The sequence below is a fragment of the Pelobates fuscus genome, chromosome 7 (assembly GCF_036172605.1).
Source record: "Pelobates fuscus isolate aPelFus1 chromosome 7, aPelFus1.pri, whole genome shotgun sequence".
In the NCBI taxonomy this organism is placed as follows: domain Eukaryota; kingdom Metazoa; phylum Chordata; class Amphibia; order Anura; family Pelobatidae; genus Pelobates; species Pelobates fuscus.
Genome location: NC_086323.1, coordinates 51,342,446 through 51,363,106, shown reverse-complemented (window position 1 = coordinate 51,363,106; position 20,661 = coordinate 51,342,446). Strand labels below are relative to the sequence as shown.

Below are 20,661 nucleotides of genomic sequence, written 5' to 3'. Positions count from 1 at the left end.
TAAATGTATTTTAAGAGTCAAATAGAAGTTACATCCACAAGGTAAAACATATAAAACACCTAAAACAGTAACACGTATAGTGTATATGCAATCAACGTTCTTACTTTTGAGCATATTTGGTTGCAAGAACCCTGGTGAATTTATTTATTATTCATATATTTTTACAATGTATTTATTTACTTATTTTATATAGCGACTGTCCTCTAACCATCAGTCATGTTTTTTGGGGCACTGTGGATGGGACACTGAATGACACTGAATGATGACTGACTGAATCTACAAGTCCACTGCTATTTGAAAGTTACGGGATTTGAACAACCCACCGATCGTCCAAAATTAGGACAAATTGCAATTCGGCAATTTATTTTGGTATTGACCATGGCTTTGTTCTTGACTCTAAATTTATCTTTAACCCTTTCCTGTCTTGTTTGCCTGTGTGACTGATTACCATCTACCTGACTCTGGCTTGTTCTCGTTTTCGTAGTCTCTCTGTTACCATGACCTCGTCTCGTTTCTCATTACGCTTTATCTCTGTCTGACGTTTAGTCTGGCCATTCTAAGTCCAGGTAATAAGTTATATCCTAGTCTTGTCCCTTGCTATCCTAAACTCTGCGTGTTGGGGTATTACATCATGATATTATGATAGGACCATGGGCCCTGCAGGTTTAGGACAGCAAATGGCCTCCTATGAGGCAAGATTTTAAGAACAAGATCACCGTATGGACCAGATTGCCAAGGTCCATCAGACATTTTTGTCCAGAAATGCTTATTTGGCCCCTGAGACACTGGTATGCGTACCATCTCAACCCGTACCTCCCATTCCAGAGGCATCTATCCTGACTAAAGATGTCCCGAATAGTTCGCTGGCGAATAGTTCCTGGCAAACATAGCTTGTTTGCGTTCGCCATGGACGGCGAACATATGCAATGTTCGGTCCGCCCCCTATTTGTCATCATTGAGTAGACTTTGACCCTGCACCTCACAGTCAGCAGACACATTCCAGCCAATCAGCAGCAGACCCTCCCTCCCAGACCCTCCCACCTCCTGGACAGCATCCATTTTAGATTCATTCGGAAGCTGCATTCTTTTTTTTTGTATTATTTTATTTTATTTTATTTTTTTAGACAGAAGTGTGTTATATTTGAACATGCTAGGCTGAACATGCGGATATCATGGCTAGTTGCACTGAGGGTATGAGTATATAGCAGTACATTGTTGTGAAAGATGGCTGTCATGTTTAGGGTGTAGCTTGCACGTTATCAACTGTGTATTTATATCAGCAGCTCCCCACTAGTTATAAATCAAGTGTGAGTCGCCCCATGAGATGAGACTAGTGAATAACATAATACATGAATGGTTAAGGTAAAGGCATGTAAGGAACTACGACAATAAACTCTTTAGGAGGTGAAATAATTACATGTTTAAACGCTTGCTACTTTACGATTAGTTAATGTGCAGAGAGCAGTTCATGTGATCAAGGGCATGGTGTGGAGGATCGGCTATAGTGGGACATGCTTGGCAGGATGCTGTTTACTGCTTGTGCTCATCCGATCCCTTCTGGGCGCCAGGTGCAGACCCTGGGAGTCCCTGATACCTGGAACAACAAAGGCAAGTCTCTGGCTGAGTGCCGGGTTCGCGGCTTGAGGTGGTGGAAGCTTGTTTTGTCGGGTGGTTGGATCTGTCCCGGTGGTGCTTCACGTCCGGTGCGGGATTGTGGTGGCTTAAGGTGGAGGCGAGTGCTTGACGTGGGGCAGGCTCTGCATTTCTGTTTGTGCCTCCGGTCCCGTCTTCGATGCCTTTTGCTTTGGTGGATTTTAATGGGGACTGCTTCGCTTAGCTGTGGTGGAGCATGTTGGGGCTGTGGTGGAGCTTGTTGGGGCTTCCTGCTTGTTATTTGCTTCCAAAATTGATTAAAGAGTCTGTCCAGCTTAGACTCAATATCCTGCCATGCTTTGCTGATACCAGGAGGACACGCGGCAATATGCTGCCATATTGGGAGAGTCGCAGATGAGTATGTCAGCCTGGGCGACTGTGCTCTGTGCATCCATTAGCTCCAGACAGCCTCTCAGGGGTGGACCGGGATAACCCCCACTGGTCCGGGGGGGGGGGGTGAGGGGGGGTAACGGAGCTCCTATCGGGAGATCGTCCGCTTCTCACGCCGGTGAGCACCAGGCCACACTTGCCACGTGGAGGTAAGTAAGACTCTGTCGAGTTGCTGACTGCTATTAAGCATGTCGTATTGGTCAGGTAGGAGCAACATTGCTGGGTCATCCCCTTCTGGAGTGAAATTCGCTTGTTGATAGCTGCTTAAAGTGAGATATTGAGGGAGCTCACACGAAGTGCGTCTTTCCTCCATGACAGCTAGGCCCCGCCCCCAGAAGCTGCATTCTTAGTGAGAGGAGGGACAGTGTAGCTGCTGATGATTTAATAGGGAAATCAATAGCTAGGCTAGTGTATTCAGTGTCCACTACAGTCCTGAAGGACTCATCTGATCTCTGCTGTAAGGACAGCACCCCAAAAAGCCCTTTTTAGGGCTAGAACATCAGTCTGCTTTTTTTTTTCCTGTGTAATCTAATTGCAGTTGCCTGCCTGCCAGCGTGTGTGTCAGGCTCACAGCGCATACTGTGCCCACTTGCCCAGTACCACCACTCATATCTGGTGTCACAATAGCTTGCATTTAAAAAAAAAACAAAAAACTTTTTGGACTGTAATATAATAGCAGTCAGTTTCCTTCACATGTGTGCGTTTCAGGGCCTGCCAGAGCACAGTGTCACACCAGTGCAACTCATATCTGGTGTAACAGTAGTGTACATTTAAAAAAAAATACAGGGGGCTTGTTGTCACCTTTCGGGGACCCTTGGTGTTGTATGTGGCTGGGTGGAGGAAGAGACCTTCAATGACATCAGTGAGGACAAGGAACGGGACATGGCTAGCTTGGTATCCAACCTTGTGCAAATGGGGAGTTTGCGGTTGTGCAAATGGACTGTTTGCGGTGCGTTAAACGGGGAGTTTGGTCTGTCACTGTGAAGCGGGCGTAACCCTTACACTACCTGATCGATACAACATCATACCTGATGTTTTAAAGCACGTTATTCCAAACAATTTAGGAATGTTAGGGGATTTATGCCCTTTATGGATTAAAACCAGACTCTGCATCAACTATGTAATTTTCCATGGGAGTTTTGCCATGGATCCCCCTCCAGCATGCCACAGTCCAGGTGTTAGTCCCCTTGAAACAACTTTTCCATCACTATTGTGGCCAGAAAGAGTCCCTGTGGGTTTTAAAATTCACCTGCCTATTGAAGTCTATGGCCGTTCGCCCGGTTCGCCCGTTCGCGAACATTTGCGGAAGTTCACGCTCGCCGTTCGCGAACGGAAAATTTTATGTTCGCGACATTACTACTCATGACCTTGCTCTCAATATATGAGTGTCTTCAGGAACAACTTGGACCCTGGCAAATCCCAGCTACAGATTGCCAAGATGTGGGATAAGTTTAAGAACAGGGGATACAAGGAAATCACCCTTAATGAGCTTTGGATAATTGTATCCATCACACAAACTCCAAAAGATTAGAGAAGTAGTGCATGGTTTTCCCTACCACCTTTACTGCCGCATCTTCACAGTTGAAAGGAATAATTAAATCCAATTGGCGAGTCCTAACCAAAGATGACTTGCTACTGGGACCCTTCCGTACACAGCCTATGATGTGCTGTCAGAGAGGCAAAAACCTGAAAGACCTTCTTGTCAAAACAGACCCAGTACATTGCTATAACACAAGAAAGGAATTTCAAAACACAGGATGCTACCAATACTTGGGCTGTGTAACTTGCGGGCATATGGTATCTGGCAAGTTTTTTACCCATCCCCAGACCGAAAAAAAATATACTATCTGACACAGACTAATATGCACCTCAGATTATGTGATCTACAAACTTCAATGCCCATGTACATTGGCATATACTGACAAAACGGGTCTACCCTTGAGGGAATGTATCAGAAACCATAGGTCCACCATCAGAACCACCTACAAAAAATAAAAAGATGGTCTACCTGTAGACAAACATTTTTGGCAGAGAGGCATGCTTTTCCCACTTTAAAGTTCCGAGCTATAGATAGTGGATCCCCCCCCTCTACATAGGGATGCTGATCATAAGAAACTACTATTACAGCAGAAGATTATCTGGATAAGGATTTTGAATATGGTGTGGCCAATGGGACTTAATGATAAATAAGTCCCTTTGTCACCATTCCTGTAGTATGATGTAATGTATTATGTGCCAGCTTTATCGTACGATAGGAGGTCTCACACAGGATATTCAATGTTTCTAAATTATATTGCACGGTTAGGTTCCACACCTCTTTATTATTATCTGTCCACGTGAGACTTGTATGTCCTAGTGACAGGGCCGGATTAACATAGGGGCTGATGGAGCTGCAGCTCCAGGCCCAGGCCCATGGAATAGGCCCATTAAAAAAAAAAAAAAAAAAAAAAAAAAAATTTTTTTTTTTTTTTTTTTTTAACACACTACTCTTAGGTTTGCCACCTGGCTGGTATTTTAATTGCACAGCCGATATTTGAGGCTGCCTGGCACAGCCGGTATTGCAGTAATACCGGCAATACAAATGCAGGTCATTTTCTTAGTATAAACGGACATTACTCTGCAATACCAGCACCGGCCAGTGGGGGTCACTGTGTGTGGAGAGAGGCATGGATAGGAAGTTACAGCATATCCCTGCCTCTCTCTACTACTCACTGATCCGTGGGGGAGCAGCTACACAGCACAGAGAGTCCAGACAGCAGCTCTACAGCTCAGGTAAGTGAGGGATAGGGTGAAAGGCTGCAGGGAGACATGGGGACACTGAGACACTAGAGGACACATGGGGACACATACACTAGGGGACACTGGGAGACCTGGGGACACTGAGATACTTGGGGACACTGGAAAACATGGTGACACTGAGACACTAGGGGGCACTGTGAGACAGGGGGACGCTGAGACACATGGGGACAGTGTGAGACATAGGGACATTGGGAGAAGCTGAGACATTGGGACACGGAGATTCTAGGGACACAGTGTCCCCATGTCCCCCAGCCAGTGTCCCCATGGCTCTACGTTTCCCCTAGTCTCCCAGTGTCTGTGTCCCCATATCTCTGTGTCCATATTGACTCAGAGTCCCTATGTCTCCCAGTGTCCCATGTCTCCCAGCCAGTGTCCCCATGTCTCCCAGTGTCCACAAGTCTCCCAGTGTCTGTGTCCCCATGTCTCTCAGTGTCCACATGTCTTCCAGTGTCCCCATGTCTCCCATGTCTATGTCCACAAGTGTCCCCATGTCTCCTAGTGTCCCCAAGTGCCTGTCTCCCAGCCAGTGTCCATAGTGTCTCAGTATCCCCTAGTCTTCCAGTGTCCCCTAGTCTCCCACTGTCTGTGTTCCCATGTCTCTCAGTGTCCCTAGTGTCTTAATTTCCCCAAATGTTTCAGTGTCCCCATGTCTCTGTGCCCATGTCTGTATTCACATGTGCCCCCATGTGCCCCCAGGTCTCTGTGTCCCCAGGTGACTGTGTCCCCATGTCTCACTGTGTCCCCTAGTATCCTAGTGACACACTGAGACATGGGGACAATGGGAGAAATGGGGACACAGACACTGGGAGACTAGGGGACTGGGCTACATGGGGACACTGACACTGTAATACATAGGGACACTGAGACACTGGGTGACTTGCGAGACTGGGAGACAGGGAGACACTGGGAGCAATTCCTCTATACAGCAGAATCAAACTGTGAGTAGTTTGTTGGTGATTTTACAGAATTTTCTCTTATGTCACTCCTTGTGATTTACATCATGTGATGTCACGCATAACTAATTAATTATACAAATGATTAAGGCTGGTATTTTTTTTTTCCAAGAAAGGTGGAAACCCTAACTACTCTTCACATACTCTTGCTTAAAGGAACACCATAGGGTCAGGAACACAATCATGTATTTCTGACCCTATAATGTAAAAAACACCATCTAGCCCCCCTGGCCTCTTCTTGCCTCCCTAAATATAGTAAAATCTTACTTGTATTCTGTAGTCTGCAGCTGCTGGCTCTGCCTCTGAACTGACTCTGTCTGCTGACATCATCAGAAGTGGTGGTCTGAGCAAATTGCAATGCTTCCCTGTAGGATTGGCTGAGACTGTCAACTAGGCAGATCAGGGGCAGAGCCAGCACAAGTCAAACATAGCCCTGGCCAATCAGCATCTCCTCATAAAGATAAATTGAATCAATGCATCTCTATGAGGAAAGTTCAGTGTATGCATGCAGAGGGTGGAGACACTGAATGGCAGTGCTGCACACTAGGCAGTACTGCCCCAGGAAGCACCTCTAGCCGCCATCTACGGAGTGGCCAGTGGAGTTATTTTCTCTGAAAAGACATTGTTTACTGCAAAAAGCCTAAAGGGAATGATTCTACTTACCAGAACAAATACAATAATCTGTAGTTGTTCTGTTGACTATAGTGTCCCTTTAAATTTGTTTAAGAGGGATGTATGGCAACAAAACTTGTGTGGACTGGCTGACAATAAAATTAGGTAATTAGGTAATGCAGACTTTGGTTTCTCTAACACTGTGACATGTCCTCTTTCTTCTACACTCACTATATACACCTTTACTCTGTCCCAGACTATATACCAGGAACGTCTGCCTGCTAGTAAGATGATAAGGAGACAAGTGGACATGTGAGTGCTAGGGGACAGTCCTTAGAAAGCGTGGGGTAGGCGCATCATTTGATGCATTTATGTCAAGCTCTGGGTGCTGCCTGCATAGTATGCCCTTAGTTGGAAAGCATTCATGCCAGGCTGGCCTTCCAATTCTTTGGACAGACATGCCCCCTTTTTGGGCATGTTCACCCCTTTTGGCAGGTCTGGTCACGTGATTTGCGTCAGTGGCACACCCTTTTACCCTTCCCTTTGACTTCCTGCTTCACTGGACACTGCTGTTAGGGGTTCTGGATTTACTTGAAAGATGAAAGCATAAATTAGAGAGAGATAAGCATAGAGTATGTGTTTTCATATAGCTGCATCCTTTGAGTTTCCCTCCAACGCCATCTCCATCAGATACATAACGCTTGGGAGGTATGTTTTAGTGTTTTTGGTCGATAAGATTCCGTAATTAGGCCCATCATAATTGTCAGCTCCAGGCCCTCTGGGCTCTTAATCTGGCCATGCCTAGTGATAATATTACCATAGCCACTAACATGGTTTAGCAGTCATTATTCAGTACTTTGGATACAGTGCGTTTTTACCATGCTTCTTTCTTTATTATATTTTTTTCTTTTCCCTTTTTTTCAGTACTTCAGATATGTAAATGAGAGCCACTTACCACACTTAATATGTATTATACGATTATGCACACGTTGTTACACGGTCACTCTAGTAGGAATCAGGTTATTAGGCTAAGAATTGCTTTCTATATCTGTGGCTGATGAAGAAATCAGCACATACTCAGGCGTGACTTGGCATTGTGCACCAATCCACTTAAAGTACTTATTATGTACTATACATATATTCTCTGTTTGCACATTCTGTGTGTGTGATATTTTGAACTATATTGATAAATTTTTCGGTTTTCATGTACCTATCTTGCTTGTTTATGTATGGTATCACCTTCATCACTCGTACACAGGGATATAGTCATCACTGAGCCATATGTTGTCAGGTGCATAGTGTCAGTATTTTTACATGAATTCCCATGTCCGTACCTTTCTTTGTAAGTTATATCCATGGCCTTTGTTTCTATTATGCCAAGTCCATATGTACTATTATCATGCATGGCAGCTTCTGCACATTTTTGATACCCGTTGTACACATTTAATATATGTGAGCTGTAGCTTCCAGGTGTAACAGGCTGTACATTGTTTCAGCATTTAATCCTACCGGGGGACTATATTGCTGCAACTGCCTGGAATCTTTACTATAGGCATCACTGTTCCCTCTGTCTGTCAATGTTTTTAACATAAGGCAAAATATCTTCCTTTTTTAATCATGTGGGCCCCACAAATCGCAATATATTTGCTTATGGTTCCGTGCTTATACATTCACATGAACTCATGCGTTCCAGCTGTCTCTATGGGTACCAGCTGAAACGGAAACAAACTGGAGGTACGTCTGTGGCCGTGTTCACGCCATTCACCAGTTTTTGATTTCTTACAATACACATGTGGGGGTGAGTACTCTGTTTAATTTTTTAATGGTATAAATGTACTTTGTTTAATCTGCATTGCTTTGTCCCGATGAAAGTTTTGTATGAAACTGAAACGTTGGCTTTTTAAGAAGCTGCAATGAAAGCTGAGTTTTATTTTTCAAAACTTTAACAAGATCCTGGAGTGCTATCATTGTTTGTTAGATTATCTGTTTTGTTGACCAGCACCAGGCACTGTAACCTGGGTACACTGGATGAATATATATATATATATATATATATATATATATATATATATATATATATATTACTTACTATTATATATTAACAAATTTAAACCTATTTAGTTTAGAAAAACGTCGCCTGAGAGGTGGTATGATAACATTATACAAATATATTCAAGGCCAATACAAACCATTGTGTGGAAATATATTCACAAACCGGACTTTACATAGGACACAAGGTCATGCGTTTAGACTGGAAGAAAGAAGATTTAGTCTAAGGCAAAGGAAAGGTTTTTTTTTTACTGTAAGAACAATAAGGATGTGGAATTCTCTGCCTGAAGAAGTGGTTTTATCAGAGTCCATAGAGATGTTCAAACAGCTACTAGATGCATACTTGCAAAAACAGAATATTCAAGGATATAATCTTTCAATGTAGGGTAATAACTGTTTGATCCAAGGATAAATCTGACTGCCATTCTGGGGTCAAGAAGGATTTTTTTTCCTAGCTTGTTGCAAAATTGGAAGTGCTTCAAACTGTTTTTTTTTTTTGCCTTCTTTTGGATCAACCGCAAAAAAACAAATGTGAGGAAGGCTGAACTTGATGGACGCAAGTCTCAGCTATGTAACTATGTAATAAATATATATATATATATATATATATATAAATATTACTTACTTTTCAACATTTGGTTGCACATTTTGAGTGCTCGGTCCACTTGATCCCTGGTTAATTTATTTTATTATTCATATATATATATTTTTTAAATGTATCTATTTATTTTATATAGTGGCGGTCCTCTGACTATCAGTCATAGGTTATTTATAAGCACCATGGATGGAGCACTAAATCATAAACAATTAAACCCGCTAGTCCATTGTCCATATCGGCTTCTTCATGATAAGATCATATGGATATTTGAAATTATGGAATTTGAAAAACCTGCCGATCACCCAAAATTTGGACAAATTGCAGTTCGGCAGAAAATTTATTCAAAAGTCTAGTAAAAAAACTATGCATGAGTGTATGAGAAAGCCTCACTGTTATAACTTTCAGTGCAAATTTTATCATGAAGTTTTAATACATCTTCCCCCACTTTGTTGCTATCAGTGAAGTTCTATCTTTCTGGCCAAAACCACTTTCACAGCTCCCAATACTGTGGGGTTCACTATGCCAAAAATGTCTCTGGTATTTACACTGAGTCTTTACAATATTTCTGAGGAAAGAATTACATGTTCAGCATCACATAAAGACCTGTATTACAACTTTGTGTGCCACTGTGAGTTAGTTCTATAGAAATCTTCACTTTGTCCTCCTGCAAGGAAAGGGCCAGTCAATGGAAGAAATGGACAAAGTAAGTACAAAAAGGAGGAACAGAATTAAGTAGAACTGGTCGCATACTGGCTGGAGCTGAGTGCCATGCTTGTCCTGAAGACCTGGCTATCTGCTGTTAGACCCACTGGGTTCCAAAATATGTAGAACTGACTCATGAGGTATTTTGGGGCTTATAGCATAATTAAAGGCACTGCTGGAGAACATGGGACTTAGTGGGAAACATATTTAAGCTGTAGCACGCCAGAATTTATATTAAATGTAGTCTGAAAACCAGTGCATTGATAGAAATGATGAGCCATCTGTGTCACAATATTTTAACAGTCCTTTGGCAAACAAATCAGAAAAGTTCCCAAAAGTGAACATCAAGTAAGCCAACAGGAACCCTCGAACATATTTTTTAGCTCTACAAATCTCAGATACATAGGGAAATGTGCCTTTCCGTGTGAGTAGCCCGGCAATGAAACTGTTAAATAATTCATCTTTATTAAAAAAACAACAACACACCATTCAGTTTGTACAAGGTGCTTTATGTTTCTATTCAAATAAGGGAGAGGGAGAAAGACAAAGAAACATGTCCTTTTAACTGTTTCAGTTCTGGACTATAAGGAACACTGGATGAAAATTTATAAGACTGTAAAAAATATTGTTCTATATGTAACAGAAAATGTTACATCGCTACAAGCTGAAATCAAAATATAAAAGCTATACAGAACCAGACGTTTGTTACAAACTTTTCTCAGACTCATAGGGTTAAAAGCACAAACAAAATTATCGTATTAGTTTACTATGAACTGTACATCTATCTGGCCTTTAATGGCTTAACGCCATGCTGAAACAAGATAAAATAGATTGAAAACAAAATAACATTTGTCCTTAAGCAGTCAGTAAATGCACAAACACACACATACATACACGCACAAACAAAAGCTGATCAATGTACCTCTGAATAAAGTAGAAAATGTATAATAATTAATAGCAGCTGTCATAAGGTATGCCTGAAGTAGATATCCTAAATATGTAGGCCAAATCAATGTTGCAAGAGCAAAATGCTAAATAAATACATCAATCATGTACTGCCAATAAAATGAAACTTCAAACTGGTAAAAAGGAGGCTGTGATAATGTCATAAATAAACTGATGTCCAACTCACAATATTTCTCACCCAGCCTGAAGTCATTTGACACATTTTGATGCAGGTACCATTAGATAAGTAGCAGTAATTTAAGGTCAGGCTGTACAGTGAGGCTGGCACCATTACTACATGACAAAAATCAGAATAAAGCAAACAACAACATCCAGAGAACCTTGGCTCCTAAATGTTGCTGCTGGCTTCTGAATGTTGCAGTGTTTATAGAGAACACTCTGTGGGCACTGGGTTTAATGTGGGGATTTTAAACATTTTTGTCCGGCTTCTAAGTACAATAGATATGTGTCAGCCCCCGCACTAGGTCATCATGTTTTGGAACAAGAACCTTTTTCATTTCCCAACTCAATAAAAGAGATGCACTGAAAGAAGGGTGCAAGGGGAAAGTGACACACGCTCGGTTGCTGCGATACAACGTGTGGGGCTCAGTCGAGCAATCCATCACCATACAAGCTGATGTTAAAATGTACAGTGGGACCTCGGTTTACAAACGCCTCGGTTAACATAATTTTCAGTTTAGAAATGAAAATCCATTGAAAATAGTGCCTCTGTTTACAATTTTTTTTCGCAATACGAAGCAAGTTTCCCCAAGATGCATTGCACCTGGGCGGTTTATAGCACCACCCCCTGCATGCTGGAGGGTAGCACGTGATGTTGAGTGTTGAGGTGTTGGGGCAGCTTTTGCATCAAGTTTTGGAGTAATTCTGGAAATTGTTTGCAGTTGTTTTGGGACTTTTTGGTGCATTTCTCAAGCTGTGGAAAGGTAGGGAGCTGAGCTTTGTCGTTTGCATGCCTTTTATTGTGTGTTCTGCATTGTGGGTTGGTTTCCATGCCAGCTCATTTTTACTTTTTTCTGACCTTCAGAACGGATTAATTGGTTTTCAATGCATTCCTATGGGAAACCGCGTTTCGGCTTACAAATTTTTCGCAATAAGAAACGTCCCGGAGAACGCATTAAATTCGTAAACCGAGGTCCCACTGTACATACAAAAAAGTTGTAGGGAAACAGTAAAAACAAATCATCTTCCATTAACTGTTTTACTTTTTCAAGGCAAGTTCCACGGTGAAGTTATTAATTACTTAGAGGATCCAGCCTAATTAAGACAACTTAATCAGGATCTCTTTATTTGGGTGTATTCTAGGTTTTTGTAGCCTATAAGGAAATGCCCAGTATGTTGGACTCCAATTATGTTACTGATTCTCAAGAGGGGCTCATAGCCTGATTCTCAAGAGGGGCTGATAGCCACAACAAAAGACAGGGGGCCATGACACTCATTGCACTAATAATAATAATAATAATAATAATTATTGCACTATAACCCATTCATTAAGCAGAGGTTGCTATGGTGCTTTGAGTGACACTTAACAAATAATTGAAAACCTACTCTTCATTCATTTTCCATTGAAAATGTATTTTTCTTCATTATGCATGTTCTGGTTTTGTATGGTGGTTCCATTTCGCAAACTCCCCAAGTGTCCCATTTTTAGAGGGATCGTACTGATTTTCTACCCTGATGTCCATCAGGTTTAGATCAGAGACTATTTGGTGCATTTGAGCAGGGCTTCTATCCGAACACTTGTGGCACCTTATTTACCCAGGGGTTGGGCCCCACCAAGCCACCCTCCCATAGACATATTCTCTTACACATAGATACCCCTCACACACATATATACATTCCAAGCACACTCACAGATACACATACATACCCATATACAAACATCCAGGTAGACACACACAGGGATACTAAATGCCAAACACACATATTTACCAATACACATTACCGGACTTACACACACACACACACACACTGACAAACACACATACATGCTGACAGTCATGCACAAACATACATATACCCACTGTCAGCCACACTCACACAGACAGCACACACAGACACACATACCCATACTTATACATACAGACTGACTGAAACACTTCCCTGTGGTCCAGCAGCGATCTGAGTTGTGCTGAGGGGACTTATCTGGGCTGTTCCTTTCCTCCCACACATTTTCCTTTGAGCACTGAGAGCATCACTTTCTTTTACTGCGGCCATGCTCAAGATGAATGGGGGCAGGTTGTACTTGTAAGAGGCCCGTGTCATCACGGGCCGGTCCCCTGACAAGTGTAAGGGTTATATCCCCCTGATGGTGGCCCTGCATATGACTGTTACAGCAATAAATCGCACAATGATGTATATCTGCACTGCAATACATGTGTTTATAAATTATAGATAAAAGAAAGAGGAGAAGCAATAAATGAATCACTCAGAAGAGAAGGGGTTATAACCTAGTATTATATAATTAATATGGCTACTTATATTAATTGAAAGCTATGCTTTGATGAAGTTCTCTATTTTCTATATAATATTTCTATTTATTCTTTTAACTCTTGTGTTTAGAAATTGTCTGATAAACATAAAATAACAGTGTAATAATCATAAATTCTTTCTCTGATACATGTACATTACATTCCAGTTAAATAAAACTGAATCTATGGGAAACTTTAATAAAAGGTTGGCAAATACACCCGTAATGTCCCTTTAAAATTGCATTTAAAGGTTAGAATATCTGTGATTCGACTCTATTTAGTTATCTCCTTGAAATCACCCCCACATCCTCTACTCGGTAAATGATTTGGATGCTTGGACAATTCAGGTTTTGACATTTCACGGGATAATCTGTTGGGGGTGAACAAGAGCCAGGTGGTAGATTTAGCGTTACAAGAATAAACTTCCACTTTATGGAAATGTGAAAATGTTTTCAGCACAAATGGAGCATTGCCATGCTCGAAGGTGTGATAGGGAACTTCGCACATTCTAAAGCACAAGGTTAGGCAGAGGGCATAAGTAGACATTGTGTGTTACGTGGTGCTAGAGGGTACACTTTTTAATCTCGATGGAGCCTGCAGTGATTTGTAGAACAATGTGTAGCAGAATCTTTTGACAGTGAAAGAGATAAGAGCATAAGTCCCTACTCAAAAGACATGGCTATTTATTTACAGCAAATCTATTTATCTGAGCTTCTACCTTAGGTGATGCTAAAGCTGTTTCCTGCAATGGTATTTTGTAGGGATGGGCGGTAGCTTGTGTTTTCTCCTTGGTAGTAATCTTGTATTTCACACAAAAAAATAACACCTGCAAACTTCAAAGGGGCATATTTCTGTTTTTGATTTTACTTCCGGGAAATCTTTTATAAACATTTTTATTGAATAAAAAAAAAAAAAATATTTGATAAAAGTAAATGTAATGAAAAAAACAACAAAAATCTGATCAATTTTAAGTATTTTTTTGGTGGACAGGAGACCTCACACACCTATAATATTTTAATACCCATAATATACTATACACTTAAACAACAACAAAAAATTACACTTCTCCACTGCAGAATCCTTAGTAAGAATTGGCAACATTTCTAACCAAATGGATATACATTAGAAAAGGATTACGTTTCACCTCCTATGAGAGCTTCTGTGAAAGAATCCTACATTTGTATTGATTTATTTTATTTTTTAAATTAACACTATTTATATCATGCATGAAATCTTCTAAAATCAAGTTAAAAGTAATTTTCTATGTTTAAAAAAAAAAAAAACAGGTAGGGGGGGAAGTGGGGTGGGGGGGGGGAGTTTCCGCCCTAAAGTTACAAAAATAAATCCTACAAAAATAGAACTACCCATCCCTAATTATGAATAGACTATTATTTTTAAGAGTTTTAATAAATAAAATCCCATAATGTAATTTTAGAAGGTAACACTGCTGATCTCTATTGATGTTTCCACCATTTATGGCATATGTTAGTCCCACTGTGAGTATGCATACCTTATTTCCATCCCTAGGCATTTTTATTTATTTTGTTATAAGTCAACAAGTAAGAATCTAAACAATTATACCAATACTTGCTTCAACATCCATCCAGTTTAGGACAACTAGTTTACTTTTTTCGCCCCAAAATGTTCTTTACTAAAGAACTTTTTAAGGAACCATAGAGAAAAATACGTACAAAGTTGCTATGATGGACAACTAGTTTATCTTAAGAAAACCTTTTTGTTAGATATAGATTGTAGGGGAAAATTTACAGGATTTTCACTGAAGTGCAAGTCTTCAATTCCGCTATGATTTCTAATTTGTCTTTGCTGACCTAAAATTTGAAATTCACTTTAAAGTTATTTCTGACAGGTGAATTCTTCGTAAATAAAGTATTCAGGACAAATCTCTCAATATGGGAACTGCCATTTGGGGAAAAAAAGTGACATCTTATTACTCTTATCCACATTTTTAACAAACAAGCCATCAAATTAGACATATCTCTTAAGGCAGTTTCCCATTCGTTATTACAAGTAAATCGCCAACATATGCAGTCAATCTGACATTGCTATGGAAACCATCAGATTCTAAGGACTGTGATGTGCCTAGGTCATTTTAGAGCTGTAAATGAACTTCGGGAGGTGAATGTAAGGTGGGCTGAGATGAAAAAGAATGCTGGAGGAAGGAAAGTTCCTTAACAACGAGATCTTCATTTTGAGATTTGCCAACCCATAAACTTGCTTACTAAATTTTAACAGACATCAGGTCATGTATTAAGGGAGACTAAGGTTTTTGGTGGGTCAGGTTTATAGCCAGCTTTTTTTTTTTCACAATTTTCTAATTTGTGCGCTTTTCCACCATAGTAAAAGAAAACTATAAACTGAATACTACAAAGTCTTAAAATGATAGAACAATCTTGTTCCTTTTAAAAGAACATGTTTAGACCTACACTTATATGCATACCAGCACTAACCACTGCTGAGCAGGTTAAAGGGAGAAAAGAGGCCAGGAAAAACAAATCTGAAGTGTTCAAAGAAGCATCATTTCAAACATCACTTAAAGAGGCCTTGTTCATGCCTACAATGCACATCAATACAAGCACAAACACAAACAAAGAGTATATTCCTATTCACACAATCATGATTCTTTCTATGCACAAATCCAAGCACACATTACAGAACTGCACAAGGTGAAGTGTAGGTAGGTATATGAAGGGCACATTCTATATTGTACACTCTATAAATCCATTTTTCAAATCAGCCTGTGCACATTCAGGCTCACACAATCACAAACAATTCCTTCCTCTAAATTAAAAAAAAAAAATTGCTCCAAACCAGCATCCAGCATACAAAGGGAGGATCTAAAATAGAAGGCATCTGGATAACAGAGAGAATATTCCCCGATAATGTTTGATAGCAAACAAAATAAAAACACAAACAGGGTAAGACAGACAGCAGGACTGCAGGACAGTTAGTGTCAACTGTGGGGCAGGGGAAAGAAGTGAGGGGGTCTAGGATGTAAAGAGATAGATGGCACGGTGTATGCCAAAGGAAGAGACAGTTTGGAGATGAAAAAAGAAAAAATATCCATGAGGATTAAAGATATATCCGTCTCACTGTTGAAGGTAGAGAAAGAGGGAGATAGTCTGTAAGAGACGAAAGGAGAGAACATATTATATATATTTTTCTCGTATATGACAGCTTGATGATCGAGTTTTGAATATATCCTGGGGCTTCCTGCCTACGATGATGGTGGAATAGGACCACTGCTCCTAGAACAAATTATATTTAATTGGGACTCTGTGAGTTGGGGGGGTGGGGAGTAGATATGCCCACCTCATTGACTTATTATTAAAATGTATACATTTTGTAAATGTTCTTAGCTGTTCAACGAATATCCACTTTAACTTCATACAGTCTACATCAGGGGCAGGCAACCTTCGGCACTCCAAATGTTGTAGACTACATCCCCCCTAACACTTTGTCAGTATTATGGTTGTAAGAGAATTATTGGAGAAGTAGTCCACATAATCTGGAGTGCTGAAGGTTTGCCCTACCTTGGTCTATGCGATGGAAAGGATTCCTTAAAATAGCACTGTCAGCTGACATCATCTTTATGTATCAGATTATAGCAACATTTTTGCACATGAATGATAACTGTGCCAATCCTCCTCCCCTCTACCCCCCTACCAAGTCCTCTTTTAAAGGTGTGATGGCTACTGCAGGCCTGGTACCTGGACCAGTCACCATCACTTACCCTCCAGTTAAAATGATCCACCTATCCCCCGCAGATCATTTCTGCTTAGAAAAGCAGTAGAATGATTAGTTTCTTTCTCCACATTTTGCACGGCTCATGTGAGCTTAAATGGAGGTTTTGCTTGGCAGAGATACATTATTGTTTTAATGTAATCAATACAACACGGCTACAAAGCTAGCATATATTATTATGTTATTATACATTTTTATATATATATATATATATAAAAATATATATATTATATATATTTTATTTATTTTTTTGTCTATGCTGCACCTATCACCAGTCTTTTAAGAGCTTGGATGACAGTGTGGGCACATATACTCTGCCAGGGAAGATGCCCATTGAAAGTATGGCAAGTCTCAGCCTGCCCAGTCTCAAAAACTGTGGTTTTATATTCTGGCAGTGGCAGGCAGATGCTGAACATTGCGTTAAATACCTATGGAAATGACTATAAAAAGGGAATTCATGCAAGAAAGGTCATTATCCTTTGGAAAAAAATGGGGATCGAGTTTAAACGTGTGTGTGTGTGTGTATATATATATATAAAGTGATTAGACTTTCCTATCTGTATTCCACCCACCTTCTGCTACAATGTAAGGCTGGACTTTTTCTGAGGTGCTTAAAAAGGCCCTTGTGCTTTTATAATTTTCCATAAACAACCTGTTATGAGGCCAGGGGGCATGAGGGGAACTCTAATCTGCCTAGGGGAGCGTGACAGCACAGCTGTGATTGCATACACTATGCCATTCATGGCCAGCATTAACTCATCCCTATGCATATTCAGTTATTTTTTTTCAACAATGCCATGCAATGCCTATAGGGATCTTTTTCAAAGAATTAAAAGATAATGTGTGTATGTATGTGTATATGTATATAATTATATATCATTATACTATTGTGTATATATATATATATATCCTTCGTAAGGAAAAATATTTTTTGAGCTGGGCTTAATGAAAACATATTTTTTTGTTTTGTTTTTATAAGGCAGTAACATTCCGTACACTTCGACTATTTCCAGACAAACATTTTCTTACTTTTTTTTTTTTTTTTTTTTTTGCAATGTGTTTATTTTACAACTAATTTTTTTTCTAAACAACTTATTTGGCAGGAATTTTACTGAATATTGAGATATAATGCCACAACTGTAACTTAATGCTTTTTTATTTTTTATAACAAGTCATTATAACAAGTCATTACAGAGGTTTGATCACCTCCAAATAATCTGTGAACTTGCCAGTTGGACAGTGACATGATGATGCATTAGCCCTCTGGCCTTGTCTTACCCTAAAGAATGGGACCACCAGACAGTCACTGGTCCAGTTTAGAAGATGACACTTGGTTCAAAATTGTATCTAAAGAAAGAGATTTTTTTTTTTTTTTAAGCTTTCTAAAGTTGTTCCCCAACTTCACGAAAAATAAAAATGGAGACACTGACAGATCCTAATATTTCAAAGAGGTTCTACAGCAGCTAAAGTCACTCAGCTAGAAATTCAGGCAGTCTAAACCCTATAGTTATATGTGGCTCTACTGTTCTATATCCTTTTTCTTTTCCATATATATTTTTTTTCAAAGAGCACCCTCAATGTACCTTGTGACCATCAATATGACAGTTCCTGGGGGCCTGATATTTAGGCCACAGATAACAATTTGTTCATCTGTACACACAAGGTGTCAGGCAGCAATTCATTCTACCAGCTTCCTTGCTTGGAGGGCTAATGAAGACAATATACTACTGGCCCCTCTGGCTACTAGGGGGTAACACAACCTCCTCTATCCTGGAGGGTTATTAGATTTTCTGCAGTGCACCGAGAACATAAAACCCAGCGATAAAGTGATTAATGGAGCAATGCCTTGTGGGTCTCTTTAGCAAGGAACAGGTCAATGGACTAGTGCCCTACAGCATTATTGCAGGAAAAAAAAAAAAGTTTAACCCATTCAATACCCATTCATGACGAACCATTGCAAAGCTTGAAAAAAGGGACTAGGTGACAGCACTGTGATGGGCATCATTGTGCTTGCTATAATGTATACATTGTTACAGATCAATTCAGTGTTCTATAAATAAAATCCATGCACTGGTGCACAAACATAATGAATCAATCTGTGTATCACAGTGACATCTCAAGGAGCAGTTCTACAGAGCTCATCGTCTGTTCTACAATTGGACATGTTTGCACCTTTAACTCTATAGCCAGCACAGCTCTTATGTTTGATATGCAGCCAGCCTCCCCTCATGTTTGTCTCACAGTAAAACACATGCCCTGGGAGATCATTTAGGCTGTCTTGCACACTGCTGTGGATAGGATTCTAAAAAAGACATTAACATGAACTTGTGTAAGTGCAATGCGAGAGGGATAACTTACCCAAAGGGCAATATCGAAGGGGCCCAAAACCTCCTGGGCACTGCCAATCAAACGTCCACAGCAGCTTCAGCACTCGTCATAATTGGGATCTAGCTGCTCTCCCGGCAGTGAATTGATTTGTACAGAGACTAGTCCTTGGTTTTAGCTCCTAGTTGTTATTATCCAGATGCCAGGCTGAAAGTTCAAGGAATTAAAGATTAGCTGCACAACAGTCTCATGTGTCTCCCATTGTCCATCAGAATCCAAAGATCAGGAAAAAAAAAAAAAAATACAAATAAAAAAAAAATAAACAGGCACCCAAGCAATCCTGTGACCAGCAATAGTGAACAAGAATCCCAGGTCAAAAAAATAAAATAAAAAAAAGTCACCTGGGGACAGATGTTTCTGTGCCAATCCTCCAGCACCCCGGTACGACAATCAGCTGTGCACTTGTGTGCGGGTATCTGGGCATCTCCTGTGCCAAGCCAGGCTGTACATCAGTGACAGTGTGCCATTCACATCACACACATCCTGCTATCACCCTATAAGCTCAGGGTGAGCTTCCTGATTCTCACATAGTCTTTGCATCTCAAGGTCTGTGTGTCTCCCATTGTCTCCCAGTGAAGCTGATGTCTCAGTGATGTGATCTGTTATTTTTGTATATTTTGTATCTATGCGTGTATCACTGTTAGTGTCAGTGCTTTCCTCACACACTCACTCTCCCCCCTTGCTTGCCTCTCTCTCTCTTTCTCTCTCTCTGTCTGTCTCTGTATCCTTTATATGCCTCTATCTCCTAAATGTGGTACCTGCAAGATCACAAGCTCCAGTTCAGCATCAAGTCAGTGGGCAAACTCTCTCCCCTGCTATTCCCTTATTCCATGCCTGCCTCCATTCAGCCAATAGAGAGAAAAAGCACACCTCCAGCGACAAAAGATTGGCTGATAGCTTCCCTGGGGTGGCAGCGGATTGGGTGAGACAGGGTCTAAGCTTTAACCCTTCACTGCTTGCTGCTGTAGCATAGGTAAAGACTATAGTGTACAGAAATAGATGGGAAGGGAGGGGAGGGTGAGATAGGGGGGCTGCAGCTGGCTGGGTTTACAAATCTATTAAGTCTCTTATTTCCACTTAAAGTAGGGGAGTTTGAAAAGAATTGTTCTGCAATCCCTGTTCCTTAATGTAATAAGACACCCAGGAGATAATATATCATATAATAACAAATTCCAAGCAGCAATTCTTGTTTCAACACAGGTTCATTTATAAAAATGGACAGCACAGCAGAGTAACATGAAGTACAATCATTGCTGTAATACGGGTTGCATGAAATATTGATGTAAAACTCAGTTATCCCTGAACGCCTAGAAATAATATTATT

At 40.4% G+C, this 20,661-nt stretch overlaps 1 protein-coding gene across 2 annotated transcripts in view; it reads right to left on the bottom strand.

The window, feature by feature from the left end:
• BRINP2 (BMP/retinoic acid inducible neural specific 2) overlaps positions 1–20,133 on the bottom strand; it is a 242,837-nt gene extending 222,704 nt beyond the window's left edge. The window contains exons 1-2 of one of the 2 annotated variants that reach the window (XM_063428248.1): positions 20,096–20,133; positions 19,311–19,484 (exon numbers count right to left, since the gene is read on the bottom strand). The gene's annotated coding sequence lies outside the window, so the exon portion shown is untranslated. Of the gene's footprint in view, positions 1–19,310; positions 19,485–19,678 lie in introns of both variants that reach the window. The other variant, XM_063428247.1, reaches the window with a different exon arrangement.
• Between the last annotated feature and the right edge of the window lie 528 nt (positions 20,134–20,661).